The 14,216-nt window shown below is 40.0% G+C and overlaps 1 protein-coding gene and 1 non-coding gene across 4 annotated transcripts in view; both read right to left on the bottom strand.

Moving 5' to 3' along the window:
- The window catches only part of NLK (nemo like kinase), a 186,601-nt gene that overhangs the window by 140,540 nt on the left and 31,845 nt on the right, over positions 1–14,216 (bottom strand). The gene's annotated exons all lie outside the window — the stretch shown is intronic.
- On the bottom strand, positions 6,989–7,104 carry LOC133747399 (small nucleolar RNA SNORA54). Its single transcript, XR_009864352.1, has one exon. It is a non-coding gene; the product is annotated as a small nucleolar RNA SNORA54 (small nucleolar RNA).

Genomic DNA, 14,216 nt, shown 5'->3' with positions numbered 1-14,216 from the left:
ATTCTATCTCTAAAAGAAGATAAAGCAACATCTATTGAATGGTCGCAAAGTTTAAAACCATGTACAAAGACTTGTGTTCAAAACTCCAAATATTTTAAGATCCATGTCAAACAAAAAATCAGTTACTATAAAACTCACAAAATGTTCTCTCAAACAGTAATACACATTAAAATTACTAGCAGAGTTTTTAGTGTATGTGCTGCTGAAATGAGCAAACTAGTAGAATTTTTTTTTTTTTAAATGGATGTGTCTTTAGCTTCTGAGATTTGGATTTAGCAGGTCTAGGTTGGGAACTAGACATCTGATGCACACTATTGGTTAGCATTCACTAGAAAGGCTTAGATGCCACATTTTAAATGTATGTAATACAAGAAGCTTTTCTTTTTTGAATGTGAAATAAAGGCAACATCCTGTCGATATCATGTAAATATTTTTCTTTTCCGAAAGCACATTTGATTAAAAAGTAACACTTCTGCATGTAAATTCATATATTAGCCCAAGAAGGGTATTAATTAATTTATTCAACAGATATTCATCAATCATCTACAAGGTACCTCTTGTATACTCTTCATGTGTCCTGTCACACATACAAAGAGTACAAACATCCATCCTGACATCAAGAATTTTTCAAATCAATAAACAAATAAAATGAGATTCCAGAAATTAAGCTGCTTCACTGGTGTACATAATTCTGAAAACAAATGGAAGACTTTAACACAATTTCCTATACATCCAGCAGTGAAAGGGATGGTACAGTAATGATAGTATGTGAAAAGGCAAATTTAATAAAACAACGTAATGATGGACTTTTCTTTTGCTTATTCCTAAACTATGTGACAGTTATTGTATACAAACAGAACTCCACATACACAGATTTATAATTAACTAAAACACTTCTGAAGGCCATGATAGAAACCTTGGCATTAAACTACAAAGCATATCTGTTCTAATGGCTGAACATTCTCTCCTAAATGACTAGGTATAACTTTTAGAATAAATGAGAAAATTCTAAGGTGTGCACCTGTGTATGTTGTATTACTTAGGCATTACAAACATGTTATTTCCTCAGTGTTTACATTTCAAAGCTTTTACAACCAAAAGCACTCTACTCAATTCAAAAACTGATGGGTTTTGTGAAGACAAATAAACCTTTTTGGACCATCAACTTTAGAGATCAACATTAAATTATGCTCTTCAATTTCAGCTCACAATCCAAACTGATCCTGCAATAAGAAGAGCTACAGGAAACACAGGGGATTGTGTTTCCCTTTTAACCCCACCTGCCCATTCTTCCAGCTTCCTATTCTCTAGGGTAAGAAGGCATCCTGATTTCAGACAAAAGAAACTGATAGAAGTGGAACGAACACTCATACTTGGGCATGTGGAACTTGTAAAGGTGTATTTTGTCAAAATATATTCATATAATTTATACTGCTCAAATGAATTTTATATCTTATGTTAGCATATACACATACCTTTTTGCCCTCTTTTTTGTTTATGTTTTTTTGGACAGGCAGAGTTAGTGAGAAAGAGAGACAGAGAGAAAGATCTTCCTTCCATTGGTTCTCTCCCTAAATGGCTGCTAGGGCTGGCGCGCTGCAAAGATCTGAAGCCAGGAGCCAGGTGCTTCCTCCTGGTCTCCCATGTGGGTGCAGGGCCCAAGCACTTGGGCCATCTCCACTGCCTTCCCGGGCCACAGCAGAGAGCAGGACTAGAAGAGGAGCAACCAGGCCTAGAACCCAGAGTACAGGCGCCGCAGGCGGAGGATTAGCCTAGTGAGCCGTGGCGCCGGCCTCTGCCCTCTTTTTAATAGCTAATAATATTTAAGCAAAAGATTACATTTAAACAATCTATTTGGGGGGAGGGGCAGGCATGTCAGAAGAAGCCATCTTAATACATTGCAGATGCAACATTTCTATTTAAAGAGTTACTTAAAAAGCAGCATAAATCCTTGTGTGTGTTGGGGTGGGGGGTGAAGAGTGAGGGGTGTTCTCTTTGTACATTTGACCAACTTTCAGCCATGACGAGTATAAAAGCATTGCTAACACATTCTCCTAAGGACTGATCTGCTTAGGGACAGAGAATTTACTTGGAGATGTCAGTATCAAATGCAAACCTACAAGGGACAAATTTCAAATAAACATAAAACCTTTGCTATCCTAGTACATATTATCATCAGCCTATGGAACAGTCAACAACTGAGGCTTTTGTTTAGAAAAAGCCAAGAGTAAGCTTTTATTAAATCTTGCTCCACAATGGAAAAGACTCTCCTCCAGTTCTTTCTGGTTTATCTATTATTGGGCAGGAGGGGTGGACATTCTAATTTCCAAAATTCATTTATTGTCATATTATAATTACCACTACCATCATTTCTCAGTCTATTGGCTAAGATTAAATGTAATTACCACCATTGCCTTACAGAATCAATAACCATGATCACTAGTTAAAACCCACATTTAGGGCCAGCGCCGTGGCTCACTTGGCTAATCCTCCTCCTGCGGCGCCGGCTTCCCATATGGGTGCCGGGTTCTACTCCTGGCTGCTCCTCTTCCAGTCCTGCTCTCTGCTGTGGCCCGGGAGGGCAGTGGAGGATGGCCCAAGTGCCTGGGTGCCTGCACCCACATAGGAAACCAGGAGGAAGCTCCTGGCTCCTGGCTTCGGATCGGCACCGCTCCAGCCGTAGTGGCCATTTGGTGGGTGAACCAACGGAAGGAAGACCTTTCTCTCTCTCTCTCTGTCAAATAAAAAAAACAACCACATTTAAAAAGCAAAACTGATAAATACTTCAAGTCAATTAAGTTCCCTGAATAAAAGCCATGCAATTAAAATTCTCCTAGAAGTAACTAGTTCTAATACTTGGGGTGTTTGGTTTACTGTTTTCAACAAAATTTCAAAATATTTGACAAGACTGTGCACTATGCTGATCCACCAACCTCATCCATGAGAAACTGCAAACAATTTGAACAAGTGCCCACAAATATTACACTTGATACCAGTCCCAGTCCCATTCTGCTTCTCACTGAGGTTCTCCACTTCATTAGCAGCATGAACTTACCCTGTGCTGTGTTTCAATAATAATCACAATTTCTACTACTCAGGTCTAATGATAAATTTAAACGTAAATGATTACTTCTTTTAGATGGTCGCAGTCTTTAGTTTTGAAAAAACTCTACTTATTTTATAAAATGGAAGACTCCCCAGATGGCCACAATAGCCAGGGCTGGGCCAGGCTTCATGTGGGTCTACCATGTCGGTGCAGGGGCCCAAGAACCTGGAGCATCTTCTGCTGCTTTCCCAGGAGCATTAGCAGGGAGCAGGAACAGAAGTGGAACAGCCAGGACTCGAACTGGTGCCCATATGGGATGCCGGAACCACAGGTAAAGGCTTAGCCTACGATGCCACAATGCTGGCCCTAAAAACAGGATCTTGAAAAGATATCTGCCCAGCTGTTTACTGCAAAAAGAGAGCCATCTGTCTATCAACAGATGAATGGATAAAGAAAATGTGATATATATACACACAATGGAATACCAGTCTGTCTTACAAAAGAAGGAAATCCTGTCATAACACTACACACAGACAAACCTTGAAGATATTAGGCTAAGTGAAATAAACCAATCAAAAAGATAAATACCAGGGTCAGCACTGTGGCACAGTGGGTTAAGTCACAGCCTGCAGTGCTGGCATCCCATATAGGCACCGGTTCCTGGCTCCTGATTTTGGCCTTACCCAGTCCTGGCCATTATGGCCATTCGGGGAGTAAAGCAGCGGATGGAAGATTTCTCTGTCTCTCCTCTTTCTCTCTGCCTTTCAAATCAATAAATAAATCTTTAAAGAAAAAAAAAGGATAAATACCATAATAATATAATTCCATTTATATACCGTATTTAAAGTAGTTAAATGAATCTCAAAGTAGAGTCTGATTACCAGGTGCTAAGGGGGAAAAGAAAATAAAGAGCTGTTTAATTGGTAGAGTTTCATTTTACAAGATGACAAAGTTATACAGATCTGTTATACAACAATCTGCATATACTTAACACTACTGTACAGTACACTTAAAAATAGTTAATGTGGTAAATTTTATGTTACAGGTTTTTTTAAAAAGATATATTTATTTATTTGAAAGTCAGAGATACATAGGGAAAAGGAGAGACACAGATAGATCTTCCAACTGCTAGTTCATTCCCCAGATGGCAGCAACTGCCAGGGTTGAGCCAGGTCAAAGACAAGCGCTTCATCTGGGTCTCCCACATGGTTGGCAGGGGCTCAAACACCTGGGCCATCTTCCACAGCTTTTTCCAGTATAAGAAAGTAGCTGAATCAGAAGTGGAGCAACTGGGACACTAATTGGAACCTATATGGAATGCTGGCATCCCAAGTGGTGACTGTTCCCACTATGCCTCAATGCCAGCCTCTGTCTTTGCTTTTGTTCTGTTTTTAATAACAAAAAACAGATGTAACTATAGAATGAGTATCTTATCCAAAATGCTTAGAACCAGAAGTATTTTAGCTTTTGAAAATTTTTGGGTTTTAGAATATGTAAATACACTTTACTGGCTGAGCATCTCTAATCAGAAAATCTGAAACTTTCTAAGTATAATGTCAGTGCTCAAGAATTTTCTGGGGGCTGACACTGTGGTGTAGCGGGTAAAGCTGCTGCCTGATTACCGGCATCCCATAGGGGAGCCAGTTCCAGTTCCGGCTGCTCTGCTTCCGATCTAGTTCTCTGCTATGGCCTGGAAAAACAGTAGAAGATGGCCCAAGTCCTTGGGCCCCTGCACCGACAAGGGAGACCCAGAGGAAACTCTGGCTTTGGATCAGCGCAGCTCCAGCTGTTGCGGTCGTTTTGGGGAGTGAACCAGCAGATGGAAGACCTCTCTCTCTTCTCTCTGCTTCTGCCTTTGTAACTCCACCTTTCAAATAAATAAATAAATCTTAAAAGAAAAAAAAAGGAATTTTCTGGTTTTGGAGCACTTCAGATTTTTCAATTTTTGAATTAGAGATGCTTAACCTGTATATAGAATCTGCAAGATCACAATAAATCTGGGAAGGGAAGCTGAAGTCTTGTTTTCAGAGTCCTTCCATGTCACGGTAGGGCGATGGATGAACTTTATTAACAATTGAGAGAATGGGGCAGGGAGGTGCTATAAATTCTGGCACTGTAAAAGGCACATATGATGAAATACCATATTTAACCTTTCAATAACCATGCAAGTGGGTACAATGAAATAGAAAGTGGGTGAAACTGGCAGTAAGGAGACCAACTATGAGAACACTACAGGAATCCTGGCATATGTAATAACAATACTAATCAAATTACAAGTGTCATCGCTAAATGATCCCCCAAAGCTTCCAACAGTTTCCTGGACCAGCTTCAATTCTGCTACCAAGAGGAAGATTTTGCAGACTTTGATTTGTTATAAGTTTTTTTAAAAAGCGACATGTGACCTCATTGCACTCCTGAAAGCAAATGGGTCAGCAGCAGCTCTGCAGGACCTACGCAGGAAAATTCAGCCAAGATTCCCCCTCTTACTGCAGCTGCTCAAACCAGCCTGGTCTGATCTGGAAATAAGGCCTCAACATATGCCACCAGTGTTTCCATCAGCACACAAAGGCTATCAGCTTCCTTAAGTTGAACTATGTCACTTTTCTTTTAAGACATCAGTGCTAAGGAAAATCATGAGAGCTCTTTGTACATAAAATAAGTAACTTCAATTTTTTAAAGAAGTAACGTGGGGCTGGCGCTATGGTGCAGTGGGTAAAGCCACCATTTGCAGTGCTGGCATGCCATATGGATACTGGTTCAAGACCTGGCTGCTCCACTTCCAATCCAGTTCTCTGCTATGGCCTGGGAAAGCAGTAGAAGATGACTCAAGTCCTTGGGCCCCTGCATTGGCACGGGAAACCCAGAGGAAGCTCCTGGATCCTGGCTTTGGCCTGGGCTGGCCCTGGCTATTGTGGCCATTTGGGGAGTGAACCAGTGGACGGAAGACTTCTCTGCCTCTCTGTAACTCTGCCTTTCAAATAATTAAATAAATCTCTCTCTCTTTTTTTTTTTTTTAAAGTAACATGTGGGCTAGTATAGTGGCGTAGCAGGTTAACTTGCTATTTGTGATACATTGGTAACCCTTATCAGAGTGCTTGTTCTAGTCTGGGCTGCTCTGTTTTCAATGCAGCTCCCTGCTAATGTGCCTGGAAAAGCAGCAGATGATAGCCTAAGTACCTGGGCTCCTACCACCAACATGAAAGAACATGGGGAGTTCCAGGCTCTTGGCTTCAGTCTACTCCTGTCCTGGTTGTCGTTGTGGCCATCTGGGGAGTCAATCAGTGGAGGGATGATACTTCTCTCTTTTTCAAATACATAAACCTTTTAAAAAAAGATACTTGCATTCCCCATGGGAGTACTTGGGTCAGTAAGTCCCAGTTCCGGCTTTTGATGACAGTTTCCTGCTAATTCAGACTCTGGGAGGCAGCAGAGCATAGCTGAAGTAGTTGGGTTTGTGCCACTCCTATCAGAGACCTGTACTGAGTTTCTGGCTTCCAGCTTCGGCTTGACCTAGCCCTGGCTGTTGCAGGCATTAGGGGTGTGAATTAGCAGACAGATGCTCTTTCCCTGTCTCTCTGCTTCTCAAAAAAAATAAATAAATAAAAAATAAAAAAAAAATCTACTGAGTTTTTTAAATGGTAATAACATCTACCTTATAATCAAAGAAGATTTTACTTTACTTTCATTTTTATTTTAATGATTGAAAAAAGGCATGTTATTTCAGGAAATCTTTTAATAATTAAACCTTTGTTTCCTTCTATTGAATATGCAAACACCTAAACTCCCATTCAGCTGAAAATAATCACATATGCTTTCTGGGGAAAAAAAATGTATAATAAAATGGTACACTTTCATATTTTAGTTGATTGAATGGATAGAGGCCTTAATAATTAGTTTCATTCAATGCCAACCTTTTTTCTTTTCTTTTCTTTTTTTTTACCAGTTTGTCTCCAAGACCTGAAACTGAAAGCCACTAGTCAGTCAGTTATGTGCCTTTGGAAATGCCGTAGCACTGGAACCTGTTACTACAGCCAGGTAACAGTTTACAAACAGTGCTCTCAGTGTCACTTTCTTTTTGTTTACTCTTTTCAGTTTTGAAACAGCAGATGAGTACTTTAAGGAATAACAACCTTGTAAAAACTCTCTTTCATAAATTTTAACTATAATGTGCTTAAGAAAGAAGCAGAACTTTCTGTGAATCTGTTTCCTAAAAGAATCAATCTTGTTTTAAAGTTTACAGATCTAAAATTAGTAACGTATTGATAGGTTAATGTTATAAAAACATGAAAATCTAGGGTTAGTTTATAATCCCCAGTATGAATGAGTTGTAACACATCAATGGCTAGGAACTTCAGCTTCTTGGTTCCTAAACATTTTCTTATTAATTCCCTCTGCATTAATGCCAAGGTTTAAGCATTCAGTGCATCATATTCATCAAGATGCCTAATTTTATCTCTAGATTAATGTTTTAGATTAAGTGATGGTGCCAGATGCCTAATAGACTTAGAAATAGTTATAATTTCAGTATTCCAAGACAATGAATTCTCAGGAATGACTTTTATGCCTAAGGGATAACAATGAAAGGAAGGGAAGGAAAAAGAGACTCATATTTAGTATGAGAGACAGAAGAGTAAAACAAAGGAGAAAAAAGAAAAAGAAACTTAGGTACTCAAAAAAAACCAAAACACTGAGAAGAGGAAACAACAACAGAAAAATGACCTGGCACTGAATTAGCATAATTTTATTATAATTTTTTATACCTCTGACTGGATATCATTCTCAATCTTTCATGCTACTCTGTCACTTCAGAGGCAGCCACAACAGGGAGACAGCAAATATGGTGAGATGAATCCAGTTACCTCTCTGCAACCTTCATCTTCAATGTCTTAGCCTCCAGAACTGTGATAAAGAAATTTCTATTGTTTGTACCAGTCAATGGTATATATTTTACTACAGCAGCCTGAGTGGACAAGACTTATTTTGAAAACCACCCAAATTTATTATTATTTTAAAATTAGAAATGACTTGAATAAGCTCACAATCTTTATTTGCCCCTGAACGCTAGAACCAACACGTCAGCAAAACAAAATTCTCTTCCTTAAAACATGTCACCTCATTTAAGACATGTATAAAAAAAGGAAAGCAAAACTGGACTTTCCACTCCACCAGTTTCAATTTGCTGTTTTCACTAGATGCAAAAACATTTTTAAAAGATAGGCTTTGTGGGACGGTGTTGTGGCCCAGCAGGTAAAGCTGCCACCTGTGATGCCAGCATCCCATATGGGCACTGGTTTGAGTTCTGCCTGCTCTACTTCCAATTCAGCTCCCTGCTAATGTGCCTGGGAAAGCAGCAGAGGACGGGTCAAGTGCTTGGGGCCCGGCACCCACACTGGGAGACCTGGAGGAAGTTCTTGGATTGGTTCAGCTCTGGCCATAGTGGCCATTTGAGGAATGAACCAATGGATGGAAGATCTCTGCATCTATCCCTCTCTCTCTAACTCTGCCTGTCAAAAATAGATGGACCTTAAAAAACAAAACAAAACAAAAAAAAGGTTTTGCTTGTTGTTAGCTTTTATTTATATCCCATTCTATTCTAAAACAGATGGGAGGTGGTTAAGAAAGCATGCAGTGTAAAATTTAAAGAGGGCGATAGGAATGGTAGACAATAAGTGTCTGGGGAATGGGAAAAAATGAGTAGGAAGTTATGAAGTGGGGTTGAAGGATCCTAGAGTATAGTCTGTATGTAAAAGATAAGCTTAAAAAATTCCACATTCCTTAACTGAGGAGGCTGCTCTGAGCTTTACAGCAGACAAAGCCAAAGAGGAAAACCTAAGAACAGCTTTTTTTTTTTTAAGTTTGTATTTTATTTTATTTATTTATTTTTTATTTGACAGATAGAGTTAGAGAGACAAAGAGAAAGGTCTTCCTTCCGTTGGTTCACCCCTCAAATGGCCACTATGGCCGGAGCTACGCCAATCCGAAGCCAGGAGCCAGGTGCTTCCTCCTGGTCTCCCATGCCAGTGCAGGGACCCAAGCACTTGGGCCACCCTCCACTGCCCTCCCGGGCCACAGCAAAGAGCTGGACTGGAAGAGGAACAGCCAGGACTAGAACCCGGCACCCATATGGGATGCCAGCGCCGCAGGCGGAGGATTAACCAAGTGAGCCATGCCGCTGGCCCCAGAACAGGTTTTAAGTAGAGGTATTTTTTACTTAAATATCCAATTTTGTAAAACAAGACAAGTTAGCCTGTGGGCTTAATGGGTTTATCAAAATTCCACAAGAGATATAAAACAGAGATGAACTTAAGGCACAAAGTGTGGAGATGTTGTCTAAGCAATGCTAAGAATTTGCTGTTACAAGCTGTTCTTCTCTAATATATAAATACAGGAGTTAAATAAGAAAAGTAAGGAAAGGTGTTTCATCTCACCTAGTGATTACTTGCACTTGATTCAGAATTTCTGGCAACTGCAAACACAGCCTATTTGGTAACAGATCTTTTACAAAAAGTAGTTGCTAAATTCACATAAATCTCCTTTGAGAGAAGAGGCTTCCACTGGAATAACAACAGTTGTATGGATCAGTTTAATGCTAAGAATTTGTTTATGAATGTTCAAAAATTTGTGTCTGCCATTTCACATGATATTAACAGGCTAATACAGTCAATTTTCCCTATGAAAATCATAAAAATAGGCCAATTTCATTAAGCTGCCAGCAACAGTAAATGTGCTATTATTTCATGTACCACCAAAAAGGTAAAACAAACACCATGAAGCTATGGGACGTTGAGTGATTTTTTTTTTTTTTTTTGACAGGCAGAGTGGACAGTGAGAGAGAGAGAGACAGAGAGAAAGGTCTTCCTTTTGCCGTTGGTTCACCCTCCAATGGCCGCCGCGGACAGCGTGCTGCAGCCAGCACACTGCGCTGTTCCGAAGGCAGGAGCCAGGTGCTTCTCCTGGTCTCCCATGGGGTGCAGGGCCCAAACACTTGGGCCATCCTCCACTGCACTCCCTGGCCACAGCAGAGAGCTGGCCTGGAAGAGGGGCAACCAGGACAGAATCCGGAGCCCCGACCGGGACTAGAACCCGGTGTGCCGGCGCCACAAGGCGGAGGATTAGCCTGTTGAGCCAAGGCGCCGGCGAGTGATTTTAAGAATTACAGAAAGTGGCTATTAGAACTGTGCTGACTAGTGAAACATGCTCTTCCGAGTACCGTGAGCCAGCCTGATGTCCATTTCCCAACCTGTGGTGCTGGTATCATCTCATCTTCTCTGACCTGTGCCCTATTCATCGTTAAAGCCATCCCAACCACTATGCTAGTTGGCTTTCTCACAAAACTGTTTTTGCTACCAGGTATTCCTCCTACCTCCCTTTTTTGTCCTACTGCTTAACTCTTTTTTTTCCATCTGTGCCTCTTCAAATATGTGAAAGGATATGTGTTTATAAAATCAGCTTCTCCAGTAGATCCCCAAAGGCTCTTAGGTCTCTTTTATTTATTGCAAGACAAGCATATAAAATGATTATGTAATTTACCAAACAAAGAAGGATTTAAAAATTCAGGCAACAGAAAGACCCCTGCCCACTCCCTCCTCCACACACAAAGTAATCAAGATTCAGGAAACTTTTTTCATTATTTTTTAAAAATAATAACCCCCAAATAAAAATTCCCCTTGATGTTCAAGACAGAAAGTGTATAATTTTAAAGTTAGTTAAGATTTAGAACTAGGATGTTAAATCTTCATTGGCTCCAAAATTACACTTCAGTCCCTCTGTAGACTGTATGACAGTTAATATACTTCAATCATACTTTAATTCCTCCTTACATTGAACCAATCAAGGAATTTACCATACATCAAATAAAACTATTTTATCAACAACAAGTTCAATACTCTTCAATTGCTTTAAAAGTTACATCCTGGAGCAAGTATTTACGGCAGAGGATAAGTCACTGCTTGGGACACCTGCATCCTGTATCACAATGCCTGGTTTGAGTCCTAGCTCCTCTGCTTCCAATCCAGCTTCCTCATAATGTGTACCGTTGGAGGCAACAGATGCTGGCTGAAGTACTTGGGTCCCTGCCACCTAAAAAGGAGATCAGGATTGGGTTCTGGGCTTCTAGCTTTAGTCTGACCTAGTGCTGGTTGTTGTGGGCATTTGAGGAATTTGTCCAGAATTGGGGGGAGGGGGGGAGAACCCAGAAAAGAAGGACATCTGAATGAATGAAAATAAATTTCCCATGGTTGAAAGTAGGGAAGGATGTTCCGAGCTTGGAGATCGGACTAAATATGAACTTTATTCTTTAGCCTTATAATATAATTCTTACATTTCAAAAACAGCTAGAGTTTAACTCCCAAAGATACAATGATTATAGAATAAAAGTAAAGTAGGGGAGGCCAGCATTGTGGCACAGCAGGTTAAGCTGTAGCCTGAGATGCCAGCATCCCATATCGGCACTAGTTCAAGTCCTGGCTGCTCCAATTCCAATCCCGTTCCCTGCTCATGCGCCTGTGAAGGCAGCAGAGGATGACCCAAGTATCTGGATCCCTGCCACCCACATGGAAGACCTGGATGGAGTTCCAGGCTCCTGGCTTGGCCCTGGCCCTGTCCCAGCCATTGTGGCCAGCTGCAGAGTGAATCAGCAGGTGGAAGATCTCTCTCTCTCTCTGTTTTTCTTTCAAATAAATAATTTTTTTTTAAAAATGTTTTTTAAAGGAAAGTAAGGTTGCAAATATTCCTAAATGTATTCAATTCATATTTTTAAATATATGGTTGATCTCAGGGAGAAGGAAAGAATTCTTGGAGGGCAGCAACAAGTCAATAAATTCACAAAGATAATATTACAGCCAGAGTTCTCCTTGGAGTTACTGGCCGATCCTTGGTGGACAGAAGTCTAGATTTTAATGGGCTACTTGCCAAGATGACAGGAAACCACCTGGGGTTCCTACCATGAAGAGATACTGAATTTACAACACCTTAATAATTAATTCCACAGGATAAATCTCAACAAATTCCAAGAAAATAGTATCAATCATATAGGCCACATATTCTTATCACAAACAAAACTGCATCACAATAGAGTATCTTGAAAAAGAATCACTTTTGAAAATTATAAACACTTGCATAATAGGTTAAAGAAGAAAATGAAATAAAAATATGGTCAACTGGTTTGCTGAGAAGAAAGAAAAGCAAAATAAAGGAGAAAGGATAGGCTTTTACACAAATGGTATTGTGACAATTTTTTTTAAAGGAGCTCTACATAAATCATTAAATTATATTACTTTTAAAAGAAAACCAGAGGAGCCGGCACCGTGGCTCACTTGGTTAATCCTCCGCCTGTGGTGCCGGCTTCCCATATGGGTGCTGGGTTCTAGTCCCTGTTGCTCCTCTTCCAGTCCAGCTCTCTGCTATGGCCCGGGAAGGCAGTGGAGGATGGCCCAAGTGCTTGGGCACCTGCACCAGCATGGGAGACCAGGAGGAAGCACCTGGCTCCTGGCTTCGGATCAGCGTAGCTCCGGCCATGGTGGCCGTTTGGAGGGTGAACCAACGGAAGGAAGACATTTCTCTCTGGCTCCCTCTCTCTCACTGTCTAACTCTATCTGTCAAAACAAACAAAAAAAAGAACAGAGAAATCTTCATATCTTCATGACATAGATCAGGCAAAGAGTTCCTAGATATAGCACCAAAAATGTAACCAGTGAAAGAAAAAACTGATCAACTAGACTTCACCAAAATTTAAATGTGTTTTGCAAAAGATACCATTAAGATAATTTTTGAGAAAGAACTACAAAGTAGAGGAAAACATCTGCAAATCATACATCTGAAAGAGTATGTATATCCAGAATATATGAAGAGTGCTCAACATTTAATAGTAAGGAAATAACCCAATTAAAAATTGGGTAAAGACTTGAACAGATTCTTTACCAAAAAGGACACAGAGATGGCAAGTAAGCACTTGAAAAACAGCTACAACAGGGGAGGAAGAAACAGACATTATCAAATGCTCACAGGGATACAGAGCCACTGGAATTCTCATATCCTCCTGGTGGGAATGCAAAATTTCAATAACTCTGGAAAACAGTTTGGCAGTTTCTTATAAATGTAAACATGTAATCTGACCCAACCATTCCAGTCTGAGATATTTACCTAAGAAAAATGAAAGTCCATCCATCTGCAAACAAAGATTTCTAAATGTATGTTCAATCCAATTTTTTTAAGTCAAAATACTAGAAAACAACTCAAATGTCTACCAACAGGTAAAGAGCTTTAAAAAGTTAAATTAGAGGAATACAATGGAAAGGGACAAACTATTGATACATGCAACACAGATCATAGGAATGAAATGTGTTTACTGTTTATGGTGCCTAATGCCAGTTACAAACAAGTTACTGGTCACATTTATTTGCCAGAGCAGTTTGAGCTGTAAAGTACATGTAGAAAGGACTGGACAGAGCATTGAGAATCAATGAGCCATGAAAGAGCACTATGATTGAAGACTATTCTTCCAAGGACTTGGCTGTGGAGAGAGAGGTTAGGCTGGCAATCTAGAGAATAAATTTAGGGGTGAACCTTGTGCAAAATCACAGGCTAAGGACAAAGGTACTACAGAGAGGCAAAAGTTAAAAACAGGAAAGAAAATGATAATACAAAGAGCAAAGCCCCTGGAAAACTTGGAAGGGAAGACAATCTAGAGACGAAAAAGTAGAGGAAAGCTAAGTATGTTGAGATAAATTTGTCTATGGATAAAACAAGAAGTTATCTAGTTCCTGTATCACTTGGTTTTATTTTCTCTATGAAACACTGGATAAAATCATGCACAGAAACTGAGGAAGAGATAGCGCAGGAACTCGGAAGAGAGTCACAGAGGTTTGAAACAGCTGTGTGAGCAGTGAAGAAAATGACTTAAGAGAAATGTTAAGACTTGTTACAGAACACTGAAGGCCCAGCAGAGGTTACAAATCATGGATCCTATCAAGTTGTCATACATGTTTCTAAACGTCCAGGGATGAGCTTCAAGCTATTGGGAAATACATTAATTCATCACTGCTAACCTTTAATAAAGTTTGGATCTACACTAGCATTAACCTAGACTATTACAGTTATTTTTCTCTCACCTTCTATATCTGTTCCTACTCCAAATCTTTCTCCTTTGTACTGCCTGAACTACCTTTTATAA

The sequence above is a fragment of the Lepus europaeus genome, chromosome 18 (genome assembly GCF_033115175.1).
Source record: "Lepus europaeus isolate LE1 chromosome 18, mLepTim1.pri, whole genome shotgun sequence".
Classification (NCBI taxonomy): domain Eukaryota; kingdom Metazoa; phylum Chordata; class Mammalia; order Lagomorpha; family Leporidae; genus Lepus; species Lepus europaeus.
Note: the sequence above shows the minus strand (reverse complement) of the source record. Positions and strands in the feature narration are given on the sequence as shown.